General features: G+C 50.3%; 1 protein-coding gene across 10 annotated transcripts in view; it reads left to right on the plus strand.

The window, feature by feature from the left end:
• Positions 1-17,520, plus strand: part of NTRK3 (neurotrophic receptor tyrosine kinase 3) — a 397,694-nt gene that overhangs the window by 180,181 nt on the left and 199,993 nt on the right. The window lies entirely within an intron of this gene.

The raw sequence follows: 17,520 nt of genomic DNA on the forward strand, positions 1-17,520 counted from the left end.
TCAGACGCTCTTATGGTTTGGCTCCCTCCCTTTCTACCTTTTTTTTTCTTTTTTTTTTCTTTTTTCCTTTTTTTTCTTCCCCAAACCGTAAGGGACTCTTAAAAACTGAGAATAAACTGAGGGTTGATGGGGGGTGGGAGGGAGGGGAAAGTGGGTGATGGGCATGGAGGGGGGCACCTTTGGGATGAGCCCTGGGTGTTGTATGGAAACCAGTTTGACGATAAATTCCATATTAAAAAAGAAAAAGAGTCAGACGCTTAACTGACTCAACCACCCAGGCGCCCCTAAACATATTATGAGCTGTACACATAAGATCAGTGTCCTTGATTCTCTTAATTGTATGTGTATGATTTATTAACTAAAAAGTAGAAAAATCCTCATCACCTCTTTCCCACCCCTAAAGGCTGGGGGGCTCCACTCTCTGGTGAACCTCTTAGCACACTGACTGAGAGTCCGGGCTTGGAGATTGTTGGTGTAGGGGTGAAGGCAGAGCCCAGGGCGAGCAAGACACAGGGAAGGGTCAGCCTCGGAAACTACAAGTGAGGTCTCCTGCTCAAAGCAGGGGCTTTAGTGACCAAGAAGGGCGCAGTGGAACTGAGGGCACCCAAGTGGCTTCTGATTGAGTAGCCTCTGTCTTATCACAAAGGTGAAACTCAGTGAGTCTGTGGATGGGGCTTGGCGGGCCCTGGAGGGATTGCAGTGCGGTGGAGCCCGCCCTGCTTCAGGCACTTCTTGCCGCCTTAGACGGAGGAAGGCGCCTACCTTCCCCCTTTGGATACACAGAGGAATGTGGGGGCGCCGAGGAAGGAGGGCACTGCCTCCACAGCCCTTGTAGATTCACAGGGTCTTCGCAAGTTGGAGGCGTGCAAGGGGACGGAGGGTTCACAACCAGCTCGCCGGACTTCCAGAAAGGGGCTGCACTTAGGACAGGCAGTTGGAAGGTTGCTTGAAGAGACGGACTGGCCTTGTCAGCCTGGTGTGCCTGGACTCTGGTTGGGAAACCTGGCCGGTCAGTGGGATTGAGGAACGTGGCTTGGACAAAGCATGGCAGCAGATTGCTTGGGGTCAAGGCCCAACGGGAGCAGGGGGGCACTTCGGGCTGCTTCTGGCTGTCCAGCAGGTGTGGGACATCTCCTGCCCCATCCCACTTCACCCACCCTCTCTCCTCTCCCGAGCCCCTGAACCCGTCATTGGATCCAGACCCTGAGGCTTTCTGTCTCATTTCTAGGGTCCATATGTGGAGGCCTGAACCTCTGCCAGGCCAGGCACACTCGTGCAGGAGGGAGATTGCAGTTCTCTTTTGGAAAACAGTTTTCTTTCCAACCCAAGCAGCTGCCCTCTGCCAATCAGTGCTAGAAGTGAACTACGTACAGCTCTCCTTGAAAGTCCCCCTCCCGGCTAATGTGCCCCAGCCTCTTTCACTTAGTGCTAAGGCTAGGGAAACCAGACCCAGTGGCTCTCAGAGACTTCATGCTGCCTCGTATTGACACTTGAGTTCTTGAGAGATAAGTCGTTTTTTTGAACTCGGATGATTAGACCAGCAGTGCCGGCTGAACCTCTGCAGGCCCGCTTTCTCTTCTTTCCAGGGGAGCCCCCAGGTGTCTGCCATATTGGGGCCACCACTGCCACGCTTGTGTCCCCAACTTACTGCTCTCTACCTCTGGAGAGAGCCAGGCCAGGTCTTTACCTTTGCAGCTCTGGCTCCCAACTCCTCCCTTCAGCAATCTGGGGCCCTTTGGCCTCAAGGTTGGAAGTTCCGGGCCATCACGGGCTTTGGCCAAACCTACTGGGACTTTCTACAAGTGATGTTTGGTCCTTGGGTCCATGGTGGCTTTTGGAATAACTTTTGCTTATAAATTATTGCCTTTGGGTCTAATAAGCTCTCAAAAATCAGCATGAAGAAGATAAACAAAAGGCAGGAACAGGCAATTCCCAGAATAAAAAAAAAATGAAAAAAGAAGGTAAAAGTAAAGTGGTTAATAAATGTACGGAAATTTGTTCAGCTTAAGTAGGGATCAAAGAAATGCTAATTAAATCAGTTACAAGATTCTGTTTTCCCCTATTAAATTGGCAAAAATGATAATACACAATAGTTTAGATGCAGAAAAATGGTCTGAGGGTATAAATTGTTGTAACTTTTCTGGAGGGTTGTTCAACGGAATTTTTAAAAAACATTAAAAATGGATAGTCTCTTTGACTTGGCAGTTCTGCGTCTTGGCATTTCTGTTACCTTAAGGAAATAATCAGAGATGTTCACGAGAGTTCACGTACGAGGTTGTGTACCGAGGCACTGTTTGTAGTGGTGGAAAATTGGAAGTGACTGAAATATTCAACAATACGGAATCTGTTATATAAATCATGCTTCATTCAAATAATGAAACACCATGAAACCATTAAAATATGTTGTAGAACAATATTTAATGGCTTGAAAATATTTACAATATTTGCTGCATAAAACAAGTCAGATTGTAAGTCAGTATATTCATTATGGTCCCAATTTTATATTAACAACCAAAAAATTCACGTAGATGCATAGAAAAAAGTTGGAAAGACACACACCGGCAATATGCTTGTGGTTATTTCTAAGTATGGACATTATGGGTGAATTTTATTTTCTACCTTGTGATTTACTTTTGCCCTTTGCAAGTAAGAGATTTTTTTTAATGTTTTATTTAATTTTGAGATAGAGAGAGAGAGAGAGCAAGTGAGCAAGCCAGCAGGTGAGGGACAGAGAGAGAGAGGGAGACACAGAATCTGAAGCAGGTTCCAGGCTCTGAGCTGTCAGCACAGAGCCTGACGCGGGGCTCGAACTCACAAACTGTGAGGTCATGACCTGAGCCGAAGTCAGACACTAAATGGACTGAGCCACCCAGGCGCCCCTGCAAGTAAGAGATTTAACGTATTTTTCATTGTTTGAAATTTACGTTGTTTCCAATTTTCCATTATTTTTTAAAGCTTTTTTAAAATTTTATTTATTAGAGAGAGTGTGCATATGGGTGTGAATGGGAGAGGAGCAGAGAGAGAGGGAGAGAGAGAATCCCAAGCAGGCTGCTCATGCAGTGCAGGGTTTGATCTCACGAAGCATGAGATCATGACCTGAGCCGAAATCGAGTCGTACGCTTAACTGACTAAGCCACCCAGGTCCCCCTGCAGTTTTCTATTATTGCTAACGCATTGATGATTGTCCTTTACTTAAATTTTTGCACAGGCATCTGTCAATTCATATAAGTAGAATTTTGAGGTCAAATGTCACGTCCACTAAACACGTGTTACGTCTGTAATTAAAAACAATATTCAGAGGCGCCTGTATGGCTCAGTTAGTTGAGCATCCAACTCTTGATTTCAGCTCAGATCATGATCTCACAGTCATGTGATCATATCCCGAGTCAGGCTGTGTGCTGAGTGTGCAGCCTGCTTGAGATTTTCTCTCTCTCCCTCTGCCCCTCCCCCTGCTCACATGCTCTCTTTCTCTCTAAAAAAGCCAAAATGCAGCCCTTTGAAGGTCTGTATTAGAATTCTGACCCCCGACTCAAGTCTGTATCAGCTGGCCATGTCTAATGTCCACTCTCCATCAAGCTGTGGATGGAGAGCTTGTGACTGCCAGTGCCCTGGGATCAGGAATCATTGTTGACATGGGCCCTGCCACCTTTTCCCGCAAGTTCTTACTGCCTCCTAAACTTCTGGATCCCAGAGGCATCATGGTCTCCCTCTCCTTTAGCATCATGGCAGCTGGCAGGTGGGGTCAGGAAGGGAGAAAGGCCCCAACGTACATGGAACACCTGCTCTGTGCTAGGTGCTGACTCAGCTGTTGTCTAGCCCTGGAGCATCTCCGTTGACTCTTTCTCACCGTACCTCTAATTCCAGCTTCTTCGCTTTGCCTTCGGAGCGCGTCATGGGCCTGTTTCTCAGCTCTGCCGCCGGTGCTTCCTGTCCGTGCATGATTACCTCTCATTCTGCAGTTGTGAGGGCCTTCTGTTGGCCACATGTGCTCCTGCACTCTCCTCTCGGTACCCAGCAGCCAAGGGTTCTTTCAGAACACACTGCAAGCTGTCTCTATGCCTCCGAGCAGCAGAAAGCCCCAGGCCCTCCACACCTGACCTAAATCTCTGCCACGTCCCCCCCTTGGTTGTCCACTGGCCACCGTGGTCTCCTGCTGCCCCTCGTACGTGCTGAGAACATCTTTCCTGAGAATCTGCTCTTTGTTTTCCCTCTGTCTGGAACGTTGCTTCTCCAGGCCCCGTCCTTTTGTTTAGGTCTCTGTTCTGAGGTCACAGGATTGCAGAGGCCTTCTCTGACCTTGCTTTCCCCTGACCCTGCTTTATCTGTCCTTGTACCTATCACGACTTGCCATGGGAGATAGTCGCTTCTCCTGCCCTGGTTAGAATGGACGCTTTCTGAGAGCAGGAACTTGTCTGCATCGCTACAGGCCTTCCTGGCACCTCTAGTGGAGTGTTAATTCTCACCACAGCCCCTAAGCCCCTTGCTGAGATGACAGAGCTAAAGGTCAGAGATGGTAATGGACCTAGAGGTTCAGGTTCAAGGTCATGACATTAACACATGGCAGATCCGAGCTCTGTTCAGCTGACAAACCTGTTTTCTCTCTCTTCTCCAACGCACCACCCCTGGCTGGGCTAGTGGCTACTCTCTCTGCTGCCTTTCCCAAAACAGTGGGAAGTGCTGGTTGAGTTCCAGGTAGCCCGTGGAGCCCCCTTAGGTCATGCTCCCGGATTCCCTACCAGATTCTGTCTTTTTCTTTTCCAGCCTGGCCCATCCTCTGTCTGCTGTGCCGTGTGGTTGTCGGTACCAGTGTTCCTGAGTGATGTATGTCTGGGAGGGAGATCAACCTGCCTTTTGCCAGTGGGGTAAAGTTCCTTGACCTAGTGGGACGGTCCAGCCGGGGGGCTCTGGTTCTGGGGTGCCTTGAAACATCCGCAGGCACCACATCCCTTCCCCATGTGCAGGAGGGAGGTTTTTGCAGAGCGTTTTACTCAGTTTTCCCAGTTGCCGCCTCATCTTGCTTGTTGTTTACGATTTGCTGAGTGCCCCTACTGTGTTCAGCACGCTGCCGCCAAGAGCTAGGACGTCTTTGTTCCCTGCCTGAGGCCTTGCAATCAGACAAATGACTCAAGCCTCAACCCACCCCCCTCCCCAGAAGGTGCTTACCACTTCAAGGCGTCAGGTTTCTCAAGGTTTTATTTGCACGTGGTTTTCCATTTTTAAACTCTCCCTGGAAGAAGTGGAGACAGCTCTGGGGTGAGGGCGAGGGTGGGGAGGCAGGGCTGGGAAGGCAGAATGGAGAATGTTGTCTGTGTAAGGGTTTTTTGAGATCTAGCATCCCAGGAGGCATTTCCAAGGCATGCAATTTGTGACTCGGGATGGGGCCAGTAGGATGCTGGGAACTAGAGAAAGTGAGGGCAGAAGCCCAAATGCTTCTGGTCACTGAAGGTGTAGCAGATGTATTTCTATCCATCCAGGAACCCATTCCTTCATTCCTTCACCCAGCCCTTAGTATCTACATTCAGCCTCTTCCTGGAACGCTGCTAGATCTTGAGAACTGGTCTTCGCCCTCTGGAATCTCAAAGTCTACTTGAAACCCAATTTTATCCTCAAGAGTGTTTAAAAACCTGTGATTCCCTGACTTACTAGAGTGTTTTCTCCTCCCTCTCTGATTCCTGCTTATGGTCTCCCATCATTGCCTTTATCACAATGTTAGATGCTTCTGTGTGTGGTGGGTATGCTTATTTGTTAAATAGCTCCCCTTCTGGAAGCATCATGAGGATGAGGACCTGTTTATTTTATTGATGCGTCCCCAGCCTGAGGGTAGTTTTTGGCATATGGTAAGCATTCAGTAAATATTAATTGGGTCAGTGAAGCCATGAATGAATCAGTGAAACCATGAATGAATCAAGGAATAAAGCTTCATGTGGCATTTTACGGGAATAAAGGAGCGTATAGTGAGGAGTCAGGAAAGGATCTGATGGAGGAAATCCCACGTGATCTGCTCTATAGGCTCCCTGTATAAGAACAACAATACCACCATCAACAACAAAAGCGTGTTCTACCATAAACTGAATATTGGATATGTGCCAGGCTCTGAGCTAAACGCTTCACATGTATCATGTCATCGGAAATAAGTATGACTATCTTTATTTCATAGGTGAGGAAACTGAGGTCTTTTTTTTTTTTCCCAACGTTTATTTATTTTTGGGACAGAGAGAGACAGAGCATGAACGGGGGAGGGGCAGAGAGAGAGGGAGACACAGAATCAGAAACAGGCTCCAGGCTCTGAGCCGTCAGCCCAGAGCCTGACGCGGGGCTCGAACTCACGGACCGCGAGATCGTGACCTGGCTGAAGTCGGACGCTTAACCGACTGCGCCACCCAGGCGCCCCGTGGAAACTGAGGTCTTAAGGAAGCTAAATAATTCGTCCTGAATAAGCTGCAGAATGGTCAGCGGTAAGACTGGGATTCTCACATGACCCCCTTCAGGGGCGCTCAGTGTCCCTCTCTCTTATTTCCTGTAAGGGATGTTGACTGTTCCTACAGGTAACTCTCACAAGACCAAAGCAAAAGAGAGTCCAGCTGGAGAGAGGGAACTTTGGGGTACATGGATGTTTTTCGAGAGAGAAGGAGACGTTCCCTCTTGGGGACTTTCAAGAAGGGAGTTGAGGATGGTTAGCATGAAGTGGTTCTGTGGGGTCCACTTCAGGGATGGAGAGATTCTCCCGGGGTTCCTTTAAAGGCTTTTTCCATCAGAACCGTTAAACTACTAATGGAAGGTGACAGTGCTTGACATTTGCTAATTAAAACATCCACTGACTGAATAATAACTTTTTATTGACAATCATACTGGTGAAGGCAAAATTAATTTGATTTTAGACATTCTAGCCATGGCCTCAGCTGGAGAGGGGCCAAGATAATGTGAAGGAGTCGCTGACTGTCTGGATGGCGGCGAGGAGCTCTCAGATGACCTCGGTTGAGGCCACGCTTGAAGGAGCCTGTGTGGTCCAGCTCACTGTCGGGACATCACGCTGACGTAGGCAGCGTAGAGGTGCAGCCTGTTGGGGCACTCGGCTGCAGGTGACCATAGAATTGCTTATGGATTCTGGACACTAATTCTGGAAGCATTATGTTTGGGGAGACATTTTTGAAGGCAGAGATGTGAGGTGCCTTGTAATCCATGAAGAGCCAGAGCAACCCCCTAGAAGGCGGGAAGGAGCTTCAGGTCCAAGAGGAATGGTGTGGTTGAGCACAGGGTAAGGGAGAAAGGTTGTCAGGAAATGTGGGAGGTCCCATGCATCATACATCTGCTCATTCCATTCCAGTAAATCATCACAGGTGATTACTTTAGTCCCATCTTTACTGAGGGGGAAACACGTTTCTAGAACTCCACAGCTTGCATAAGGCTATACTATTTAAAGACTGGGGTTCATTTGTGACTGGGACTGGTCAGATCGAATCCTGGGAAACCTTTATGTCAACATGAACTTCTCTGGTGTGGAAGCAGAATGATGATGCCCCAGGAAAATGGGGTTTGCTTTGTCAAAGCCGCAGGAAGACCAGGTCACGTGTGGCCATTGACATCACCGTTCACTAGCAAGAGGATGCTGAGTGAGGGTGGTCGAGACTAAAGGATGTTTGCTGCCGTGTTCTGTGACTGGAGTCTGTGCTAGAATTCTGTCCCCACTTCCCTCAGAACTTTGGGCACTCAGGAGACAAGGCCCAGCCTACAATCAGACGTGGAAGACTGACCATTGGTCTAGACCTACCCTCTCCAGTGCAGTGAGCACCAGCCACGTGTGGCTGTTAGAATCAATTAAAATTAAGTAAAATTTCAAAGCCAGTATCTCGGTACCACTAGCCCCACTTCAAGGGCTCAGTAGTCGCATGTGGCTACCATATTGGACAGCACCAAATGCTTTCCTTCTAACAGACGTTTTAACGGCCCATCACAGACCAGAGGCCACTCGGCTCTTGCTGGCAGCACGGCAAGAGTGGATCCTGTTGCTCGCTCCGAGACCGTGAGGCTCTGAGTGAAGGACTCGTTTTCTCTGAGCCCCCCTCTCCCATCTGCTTTCCTGTAAAAGGGAAGGTGGCTGTTGCGGGCACTAAACCGTGGCGTGTGGAAAGCGTGCTCCGTGGCGTTCGTCAGAGCCCGGCACGGTCTTCATATCCACCAGAGATAAAGACGAGCCCTTTGGTCTGGCATGTTTCTTCTACAGGTATATTTCCATTTGGTGAATTTACCTGAGGCCACAAGCGTTTCTGCTATTTAACCCTAGTTGCTTTTGGAGCAAATCTCACCAGAAAAAGGAAAAAAGGGGGAAAGAGAAAAACCTAATTGGAGGCATCTATTTTTTTCTTTTTTTTTCAGTTTATTTATTTATTTTCAGAGAGACAGAGACCGCATGAACAGTGCGGGGGACAGAGAGAGAGAGGGAGAGAGAGAATCCCAAGCAGGCTCTACACTGTCAGCACAGAGCCCAATGTGGGGCTTGAACCCATGAACCCTGAGCTCACGACCTGAGCCAAAACCAAGAGTTGGACGCTTGACGCACTGAGCCACCCAGGCACCCCTCTGGATCTTATGTGAAAGCCACCCTCCTGCCATGGCGCTGAAGCCATTTCCCCTTCCGGGGGACTGCAGCACTCTAGACTTTTGCCTGGGTCTTGTATCTTTATATTTTTTTCTCTCCCCTTCTTCTCCACCTGCCCTCCATGCTACTGTAACACATTGAAATATTTACTTCCTGGAGCTTGTTAATTAGTGACAGAATGCCCATCGTTTTGCACTTGGACAAGCCGAGGGTGTCTGTCCCTCTTTGCTTATTTGTCCCACTTTGCTTATTCTGTCCCGTCCTATCTGAGGAAGAGGCAGCAGAAGGTAAAGCAGTGAGTGGTTCTCAAACTTGGGCGTGCATCTGAGCCACCTGGAAGGCGTGTGACACTACCAGTCCCTGGGCCCCATGCCCTGCCTGGGTTTCAGATTCAGTAGGTCTGGGGTAGGGCCTAAACACTTGTATCTTTTTCTTTCTTGATAGTTTTTTTTTAATGTTTATTCTTGAGAGAGCATGAGGAGGGAAGGGGCAGAGAGAGAGAGAGACAGAGGGAGACACAGAATCCAAAGCAGGCTCCAGGCTCCGAGCTGTCAGCCCAGAGCCTGATGCGGGGCTCGAACCCACTGACCGCGAGATCATGACCTGAGCCGAAGTCGGAGGCTTAACTGACTGAGCCACCCGGGCACCCCTCAGTTCTTTATTTTAATTGAAGTGTAGTTGACCCACACAATGTTACTTAGTTTCAGGTGGACAGCACAGTGATGGGACGAGTTTACCCGTTAGGCTGTGCTCCTCACAAGTGTAGCTACTGCCTGTTCCCATACAGGCTGTTACACTACCACTGGCTATATTCCCGGTGCTGTTACCTTTCATGTCTGTGACTTCTTCTTTCCATAACTGGAAGCCTGGAAACCATATTCCACTTTACTAATTTTGCCCATATCCCCACCCCCACCCCCAAGAACTTGCATTTCTTAGCAAGAACTTGCATTTATAGCAAACCATATTTGGAGACCCTATTTAGGGAATTCCTCTTTTATTTAAAAAAATTTTTTTAATGTTTATTTATGTTGAGAGCAGGGGAGGGGCAGAGAGAAATGGAGAGGGAGCATCCCAAGCAGGATCCGCACCATCAGCACAGAGCCTGGTATGGGGCTTGATCTCACGAACCATGAGATCATGACCTGAGCTGAAAATCGAGAGTTGCGCACTTAACCAACTGAGCCCCCCAGGCGCCCAGGGAATCCCTGTTTTAGGCTGTGACTGTCCGCTCGACGATATCCATGTCAGCATTATCTGGAGAGCTTGTTAAAACACGGATTACTGGGCCCCATCCCCAGAGTTTCTCATTCAATTAAGGGGAGGAGGATGGAGCCTGATAATTTTGCTTTTTTACGTTCCCAGATGAGGCTGATGTTCCTGGCCTGGAAGCCAGACTTGGAGAACCACTGGTGTCTTTATACCAGTGTCAGCTCTACGACCGGGCAGATGTGAGGTCAAAACCTGTCTCTGCCACTCCGTGACCTTAAGCTCTCTGAGCCTCATTTTCCCCATCTGTCAAATGGAAATGAAGGCCGTGGTTGTTGTCAGGATCAGATACGCGGATAGTCGGTGCTGAATAAATGCTTGATTTCTTTCCCCCTGAATGTGAGCTGTCCTGACTGGGCTGCAGTGAGGCTGCCCGAAAACAGAACATTCATTGCTCTGGGTTTGCCCATCTATGGCTCCCTGCTGTCCCCAAGCCAGCACTGCCTGCCCTCCCCTCTCTGCCCCTCCCAGCCTGGCAGTCCTGTCAACCCTCCCCCCTCCCCCCCGCCCCAGCTAAGCTGCCAACTCCCTCCGCTTTTAAAACGCCCACCCCACCTCCCTTCTCTTGCTACTGCTTCCCCAAGTTTCCCAAACAGATTGTGTGTCCTATGAAATTGTATGTTAACTGTATGACAAGAAGAACAAACCGTGCTTATTTTCACATGACCTGAAGCTTTTGGCCACCTTGCCTAAGTGTAACTAAAAGCATTTAAAAAAAAACAACAGGGGGGGCGGCGCCTGGGTGGCTCAGTCGGTTAAGCGTCTGACTTCGGCTCAGGTCACGATCTCACGGTCCGTGAGTTCGAGCCCCGCGTCAGGCTCTGGGCTGATGGCTCAGAGCCTGGAGCCTGCTTCCGATTCTGTGTCTCCCTCTCTGTCTGCCCCTCCCCCGTTCATGCTCTGTCTCTCTCCGTCCCAAAAGTAAAAAATAAAAAACGTTAAAAAAAAAATTAAAAAAAAAAACAAAAAAACAAAAAAAACAACAGGGGCGCCTGGGTGACTTAGTCCGTTGAGCATCCAACTTTGCCTCAGGTCATGATCTCGTGGTTTGTGAGTTGAGCCCCGTGTCGCGTCGGGCTCTGTGCTGACAGCTCGGAGGCTGGGGCCTGCTTTGGATTCTGGGTCTCCCTCTCTCTCTGCCCCTCCCTTACTCGCATTCTATCTCTCTCTCTCTCAAATAAATAAAGACATTAAAAAAATTAAAAATAAAAACAACAACAGAAAGTAACAGGCAACTTTGGTCCGATGCACCACTTGGGAAATGGGACGCCCGCCCTTTCCCCACCTGCATTTCTAACTGCCTGGCAATGTCCTGTGCAGCAATGGATCCAGAGAACAGCAAAACCAGTGCCTAGCTGACCTGGTCTGGGGCACATGACCTTCCTTCTTCTGGGGACCCTGAGAGCCCACTGAAAGGAGTGTGAGGTGGGGGGTCGGTTTTGTCCTGGGATCCCTGAGAACCAAAATGACTGTTCCAGGGTTCTCCGTGGACTGTGCTGGTCTGCTGGGGCCGGAGAAATCAGGGTCAGAGGCACAGAGGTTGGACTCAAAAGCAGGGCCGGGGATAGGCGATGGGGCCCTGCCAAAGAGCAGGTATTGTATATAGAAAAGTAAGACTCGTGTGCCTGCTAATTCTTGCTGGTAGCACAGTCCCGGTGCTTTTAACATAGCAGGTCAGTCTGTTTTCTCCAGCGTTCTCTCACCGGGACTGCCGGTGCTTTCCAGCTCTGTGACAGGGAGTGTGTCACTTGTCTCCCCCAGCTTCGGTTTTCCCAGCTGTCAAATGGGAATAATGACATGTTAAGTCCCAGGCTTGCTGTTCAGATTAAGTGACATCATGTTCCTAAAACCAGACAGCATGGTGCCTACACAGATAATGCCTGACCTGCTTCTGTTTCCCGATCTTCACGGCGTCAGAAGCACGGATCTAGGTGTTCAGACGTGAAGGCGCTACTCTTGGGATGCGTGGGCTGGTGCCAACCCCTATCCCTCTCTGGCATTCTGGCCATGACCAGCTTGGACAGACACCTAGGAAGAGAGACCCGAGCAGAAAGGACAGGTTGGAATCTTCTAGGCAGTGGGCCCTGTGGATTCCTCATTTCCACCCCCATCGTGTACTCAGGCACAAAGGCAGGCTGCTCTCTGCAGAGCCAGTCAAGAGGAAAGCGGCACCCAGCCCTTGCCCTCATCGCTGGGATGTGGCGAGGTCCTGGGCCTCAGGTGCGGGGAGGCGTGTGCAATCCCCAGCTCATCGGCCCCTCGGCTTCATCGGAGCCGCCTCCCGGATGACTGCCATCCATCTTCCAGAGGCAGTCGAGACTCTGTAAAGATGAGTTAGGACGTGAAGAATGCGGTTGGATTGAACCCTAATCAGATCATTACTGCAGCAAGAGAAAAAAAAATCATGTCAGGCCAGGCTGATGTCTCTTTCTGTATCTTTTATTTATTCCCTAATAGCTTTTATTTATCTGTGTTTCTGCTGGAGGGCCGGGAATCCTTGTTCTCCTTCTCCTTTTCATCTGGGCCCCTTTTCCCTCTCCTGGGTTTCTAGCCATGGCTTTGCCTCTTGGGTGCCAGTTGAAAGGGGTCCTTAGGCCCCTGGTTGCTAAGAGCGTCGTTCGTGGGCTTGCAGTTCAGGACAAGGGAAAGGGACCTGTTACTATGGCTGGCCCTAGTTCTTGCTCCCAGGTGGCCCTGTAGACCTCAAGCCTCAAGTGGACACTGAGTGCCCAAGTGGACAGGCTTGTGTTTCACAGGATGGGTGGGGGACTGGTGATCATGGAGGAGAGAGAAGGGGTGTGAGTGCTGGGATGGGAGTTAGAGCAAAAGGAGCAAGGATGCGTGGGAAGGGGAGGGTTTGGGCTGATTGTTGGCCGTTGGCCACCTGACGTTAAGCAGTCCTCTAGGTATGACCCACTTCAGTGGAACAGAGGACACCTGAAGCTCTCCCTCTACCTCCCTGGTCGTCCTTCTCTGCCTGCTCACCGTATCAGGGCCATCTGTGACGATCCTGTATGTCCCAGCCTGCATGATGGCTAGCCTGAGTGCCTACAGATCCTCGGGAACCCCCTGAGTGGTGCCCCACCCTTCCTGGCCCTCCCGCTGGGCTCAGGTTGGTGGGTGATCCAGGCCGGAGGTAGGTGGGAAAGGGGAGAGCACGTGTACCCTAGGGCGGATCTGGTGCAGGTACTTCTGAGGATGCAGCCCAAGCCCGTTAGACATCAGGGCACTGGCTGCTTCCTGGTTCTTCTTGTAGTTCCTGACCTTTCCTCCTCGTACCTCTCAGACCCCTTTTTGGAATGGGGCTGTCCATGGAGGCAAGTTTTCTGTTGAATTTGCTGATGGCGGGGGGTCTTCATTTTTTCCCCCCATCAGTGGTCCTATGTCCATAAAGCAGCGCTAAGGACGATGTGAGGAGGGAAGCAGGACAGAAAAGGCTGCGAGGTGTGCTGGCGGCAGCTTGAAGCTGCTCTGGGCTCTGCCTGGGCAGGCGTGGCCCTTGCTATGGCAGCCTGGACTTTCCTGAGGTCTCTCTAGACTCTGCACAGTGACCTGTGGATTCTGGCTTCCTGGGTGTATGCTGGAGAGGAGGCACCTTGCTTTTCTGAACCCTTTGGGTGCTGAGGTCCCCCGCGTCTTCACCAGGTCAGCCTCCTTCGTTGAGGTCGGCAAACGTGTTTGGACACGTACCGTGTCAACAGTGAAACACGAAAGGAGAGGACGAGACGAGGCAGATGGAAAGCTGTAGCTGGCATCTGGGAGTTTGGAAGCCAGATCCTTCATGTTCTGTGCCAGCTTCCTCCATGGCGTGGCCCCATCTGTCTGCCAGCCCTATTAACATAGGCCTGGGCATCTCTGGGTCCTGAGTGTCAGCGTCCTGCTCTTAGTACGTGTCCTCTTGCACGGGCATGACTCTACAGGGGGCGTGCCTCTTCATGGGAGGAGCCAGCACGGCTCTGCCCACACCCGTGCTCCCTACAGACCCTGTTCCCTTTAACATCAGCGCATAATCATTGGGATCCCAGATGTTTGCACGTCCCCCTCAGGTCTCTGAGTTGGTAGATTTGGTTAATACCTTTCAGTTTTTTCCCCTCTGGATAAACTTGTGCAGAGTTGCACGGGCGTCCTGAAGATTGTATCAGTACAAGGACTTGGAGTATTAAGAGCAAATCATCAGGGTGCGGTGCCGTGAGCTTCCTGACAGCACCTTCCCCTGTGATGCATCTTGGATTGAGGACGCACGGTGGTTGCCCAGAGGTGGTTATGGTGGCTCTCTTCCTGCAAGGTTGTTCAGAGGTGCAGTGTTCTGCTGTAGAACTTGAGAGCAGGACCGAAGTTCCCAGATCTGATGCAGTGCTGACTCTTGACCCTCCACATGTCCCTGTATCATCGACCCCTTACTCATCTGTGACCTTTACATCCACTCCACTTCGGCCATGCACCTCCTTGGCTTGCCCATTGCTTGGAAACTCTCTAAGATGCAGACTTCTTTACCTCTTTATTTCCCTTCTTCCCTCAGTTCCTTCTCTTTATACCCCACCTTGGTTTCCTGTCTCTTGCTCCCCGTGACCTCTGGGTCTTCTTGGCTGCATTCGTTTCCTCATCTGGACCAACCCCATCCTTAGCGGTTCAAGATGTCTCCCTGGAACCTAGACTCCCCCACCTCTTGCTCCCCTGGCTCAGCTTGCTTTTACAGCCCTACTCTGCTGATCCCCATCATGTGACTTACTTTCCCAGTCCTGGAATGCTGAGCAGGGCAGCCATAGACCCAGGCTCAGTGGGTCCACTGCAGATCTGGCATTCACACCCCGGCAGGACCCTCACTGCTTTTTGGCAGGCCTTTGATTCGGTTCCTGCTCACCCCACAGCCGCGGTCCCAGGCCCTGTCCATCCCATTTAAGCCCCAGAGCTTAGCTCTTTAACCCTCAGCGAGATATCCCACCTGCTTTGTGGGGCTTCAGGCTGCTCAGTGCTGTACGTGCAGTTCTCCTCCTAAACCTCACAGTCTTCTGTACCGTCACCTTCCTTCTCCCGTATTCCTCAAAGAAAGAGTGCAGCTAGGTGTGTTCATTCATTAAACGTCCATTGTCTACTCTGTTCCTGAAGTAGGAATATACATGTCAATGTCTCCATCCCAAGACCCTGACAGTGCAAGGCGTTGACTCTCTTAAAAATGACCAACAACGTATCCTAGCATAATGACAACGATAATGGTAGTGAGAAAAGCAGTAGTTTTCACTAATGAGCACTTACCTACATCGAGCCCTGTGTCAAGGATTTTTTTGTGTGTGTATCACACTTCATCTCGACCCCGATCCCTTGAGTTAGGGGTTTACAGGATTCTCATTTTATAGAATGAGAAAATTGAGGCAGAGCACTTCAAGGAGAGGTAGAATTAGGATCTGAACCCAGAACGTGCCTCCAGTTTCTTCCATTCTTGCTCTCTTTTTAGCCTGGTCCCCTTCCTCGTGGATGGGCTCACCCAGGGAGAGTCCTGGAGAGCCTGCAGCCCCCTCCCACATCCCCTGCGCCCTCTTGGCTTTCCAAGCCCATGCCTTTCTGCTGAACAAGCACCGCTACTCTGACCCACCACCAATTTAGCTGCTGAGCACGTGTAGAATCACATCGTGCTTTTAACTGCAGGCAAAGCCCATCCCCTTGGGAACTGTCCCAGTTTGAGGGTTAAAAAAAAAAAGGCAGTCATGTTAAAATAGAGATAAATACTATAGACAGAGAGAGACATGAAAATAGATCCAGGAGGGATGGTAGATACTCTATCTAAATAGATACCAGAGATAAATACATGGAAACCATAGATAATTATTGTAGGGAGTTATGCTCAATGGGAATCTCTGTGGATAAATGTGTAGAGCAGGCATAGTGGAATAATCGAGAGGAAGTGGAATGAAAGCAGCCGTGGGAGTTTGCAACTCCGAGGGGCTGCATAGCCCTGGGCCCAAGCCCTCAGGAGCTCACACTCAATGGAACTAGTCTGGGAGAAGGTCTGAAATAGGTAGGTGGGCTGCAAACTTCCAGGGGCCATGCGGGATATTGGACAGAGTGAGGGAGTGGGATTAACTGGGGAGTATGAGTGGGGCTGGGAGAAGGGTTGGGGGTGGGGAAGGCAGACTTGCAAGAGAATTTTTAGCTGACACAGGGATGTGACAGGCCCGCTGGCGCCTGGGAGGAGAGAGCCTAGCTGGAAAGGGGCATCGAGCCAAGGCCCTTCCAGGGGCCCCACTGAGGGAGGTTCAGGGCTCCGGTCCTTATGGGCATTCAGAGAGTAGTGCCAAGTACCCCAGTTAAGCGGGCTGTCTGCACAGGAGTTAGGGGCATCTGTCAAGAAGCCTGCAGCCCGATGTCATGACCACACAGAAAAATCCATCCCAGGGTAGCACTGTTCCTCGTTTTGATGATTGTTGTTCTGTTGTTATTGGATTTGGGATTGGCCAAGGCTCTGCGTACAGATAGTCAGGGAAGATTACGGAAAGCTGGGGTGAACTTGGGACAGACAGCCACTCCAGTGTCCATCTCTGTACCCTGGTCTTTGCCTCTTCTCTCCCCCGTCCGTCCAGAACTTTGTAGTTCTATTAGACAGATGTTCCTGACCATGCTCTTTGGCTATAGAATTTTCGATTCAAGGGCATACAAAACAGGCAGGAGGGGGCTGTGATTTAGGAAGGCAGGACAGTGTGTCTGTCTCTTTATGAGCCTTCAGTCGTTCCTTTGGGTGATTGAAGAGGAATGGAGTCTACAGTCATTAGACGTGGACTTTCATCCTGGACAGCGATCTCATCTTCATCTCCCGTTCTTCTTTTCTAGGAGCAAGGACCGTTCGTTGTCCTTGTGGGGCACCTTGGCTTTGGTAGCCAACTACCCATTGCTCTCCTGTGCACATCTGGGGTACCCACTGATTGTCTTTCCTTGTTCAGGGGTGGGTTAGGGGCTGTGGAGCATAGGAACACATGGTCTTTACCTTCAAGAAGTTTGACATCAGAACAAATCATGTCAGAAAGCCAAACAGTGGTTCTGTCTCCAATGGGGAGAAAGAGCTTGCGTGGTTGTTTCCTTTATTGTCGGTTTTACCTTCTACACACGATTTAGCTGCTGTGCTGTTCTTTCAGATACCCTAAGGCCCAGATGTGTTTCTCAAGGGGTCAGTCCTGATGGTAGGCCATGTTGGGGAACTCACCTCTCCTCCCCGAATCAGGGTCTCTCTCCTTCTGCTGAATGAGAATCCTGGCGGTGTGACTCATGGAGGCGTGAAGAGAGTCCGTTACGGGTATGCTGGAATAGGCCAGCAAACCCCACAGCTGTCTGGTTGGAAAGCTTTAGATGGAGCTTAGTGGAGAGCTTGGAGTAGTGAACCTCTCTTGGGTTAAAATGCCTGCCCCGTTTTTAGATGAGAGGCTTCCATAAATGAGAAGGAGAATGATCCTAAGGAGAGCGAGAACTTTTTCAGTAGGGATTTGGCTAATCGAATCTCTAGCTGGGCTTATCCCTGAGGATTCATGAGAATAAAAATTGAGGGGACAGGCATCCAGATGGCATATGGTAGGGGCATAGGTTCTGCTCCAGCAATATTCTGGGGTATTTGCCCAGTCTTGGCCGTCTGGAACACCCTTCCCTCCACTCCAGGCAGGGGGGTGTCCCAG

The sequence above is a fragment of the Felis catus genome, chromosome B3 (assembly GCF_018350175.1).
Source record: "Felis catus isolate Fca126 chromosome B3, F.catus_Fca126_mat1.0, whole genome shotgun sequence".
Taxonomy (NCBI): domain Eukaryota; kingdom Metazoa; phylum Chordata; class Mammalia; order Carnivora; family Felidae; genus Felis; species Felis catus.